This window comes from Euprymna scolopes, chromosome 17 (genome assembly GCF_053919585.1).
Source record: "Euprymna scolopes isolate OS-2025 chromosome 17, ASM5391958v1, whole genome shotgun sequence".
Taxonomy (NCBI): Eukaryota; Metazoa; Mollusca; class Cephalopoda; order Sepiida; family Sepiolidae; genus Euprymna; species Euprymna scolopes.
Genome location: NC_136498.1, coordinates 98386235 through 98388107, shown reverse-complemented (window position 1 = coordinate 98388107; position 1873 = coordinate 98386235). Strand labels below are relative to the sequence as shown.

At 34.5% G+C, this 1873-nt stretch overlaps 1 pseudogene; it reads right to left on the bottom strand.

The window, feature by feature from the left end:
• Positions 1-1316: 1316 nt before the first annotated feature.
• LOC145297202 (U2 spliceosomal RNA) lies at positions 1317-1453 on the bottom strand (annotated as a pseudogene).
• Positions 1454-1873: the final 420 nt, after the last annotated feature.

Here is a 1873-nt window from a genome sequence, read left to right as displayed (position 1 = left end):
CACTTTAACCAGTTGTAAAACATGCTTCGGTTGAGTTCAGAGATATCGGGTGAAGGCAGCGGAGATGCTGTACTTTTGTTATCATATGGATCCGAAGATGCTATTGCTAGCATTGGTTTCCTGGATATTTTTTCTAGTCAGAATTCTTTCAAGAAAAACATCGGGTACCGACGGGAGGGACCACGTGAAAGTTGATGACATCTCAAATGAAAGTAACTTTGTAGAACAAGCTGGATTCGAACTTAGAACGCTCAGGTTGTCCGTCCATGTCGTTAACCACTTGGCCACCGTCATCATCCAGTTTTGTGGATACGGATAAATTTCTCACACGTTTCCATTGTAATCTCACTTCTGGCCGATAATTAGTTTAGCTGACTGAAGGTGCGTGATTTGATAAATGATTATCATCGCGGACTATACATACGAATAATTGAACATAAGTAGAACAATGGCCGGAAGGGGAAGTAACTCGTTCACCCATTTCCCAATGTTATAAGTGCGTATATGATTGAATAGACTCGATAAGATTTGAATTTTGCGTAGCTGATTGAATTGTTCGCAAGGGCATCTATTAGACAAGTTAACTCCACTTAAATTTTAAACGTTAAACATAAATATTTAATTCGTTCGTGTGAGTAGACATTTTCCTTGGTGATAAACAACTGTACAGTAATATTAATACGAGTTTCTTTCTCTCACCATTATAATAATGCTCATATATTATAATAATGATATTCGAAAACAAGACTACATCAAAAGGAAGCAATTCTCATAGTCTTGTCCAGTGGTTGCCAGATTGGCCTTTTTACAGCCAAATTTTGCGAATTTAGCCTTTTTTGAAGTAGATCGATTTAATTGACCCTTTTCAAAGAATAAAGTAACTAACTAAGGAAAAAAAAACTAAAAAAAAACAAGCAGAATATTATATAGATAAAAATTTTAGCATGGTGTTTTTTTAATGTTTGTAATCAGACAGCTTCAAAACGACAAACAGCTTTGATGAATCGAAACAAATTCGTTATTCCAATAAAAACAAGCCCGATAGCCATTAGTCGCGTGCTCTCGTGTAATGAATGACTGCATGAATGTAGGATTGGCATGAAATTCTTAAAGATAAACTAAAATGACCGAAAAATGGGCTGATATTGACTTAAATAAATAAAAAGTAAATGACTTAGAATGACATTAATGAACTTAAAGATGAATTGAATGACCTTAAGAATGACTTGAATGCTTAAAAATAACTGGAATCCTTCAAAAACAACTTGAATGATCTGGAGAATGACTTGAATGGCTTTGAGACTGACTGGTTGTAAAGTGGGTGATCATTTTACATTAAATTTATACAGAAAAGTGATCCCCCACTTTATATCACAAAGTTACAAACATAAGTACAGCATGTAGTAAGAACAGAAACTACACTTTGATCTTGGCCAAAAGGCCAAGAAAAGCTTAAAAAGCTGACAACAGCATCTATTAAGAACAGACCTTTGATCTTAACCAAAAAGGCCAAGCACAAAAGTGTTACGGACAGACCGACAGACCAAATGACCTACAGACCGACCGACCGACGGAGTGACTTATAGAGTCGCTTGCATGCGACTAATAATCATTTGAATATTTAAACGTTTTTAAAATTCATTTTTACTAAGATGTTCTTTGTGTAATTTTTCTTTTTGTTTCATAAAACAAAGAAAATCTATTAAACAAAATTCATTTCGTTATTTTACGTAGTAATAGATTCCAGTTATTTTATGGACATGTACTTATCGACCTTAGATAAACTTGCAGGAAAATTTTGATTGTGTTTTCAGATTTTGTAAAGGTGTATTCCATACTAGCTGAAGTACCTGGCGTTGCCAGGTTGTATTTG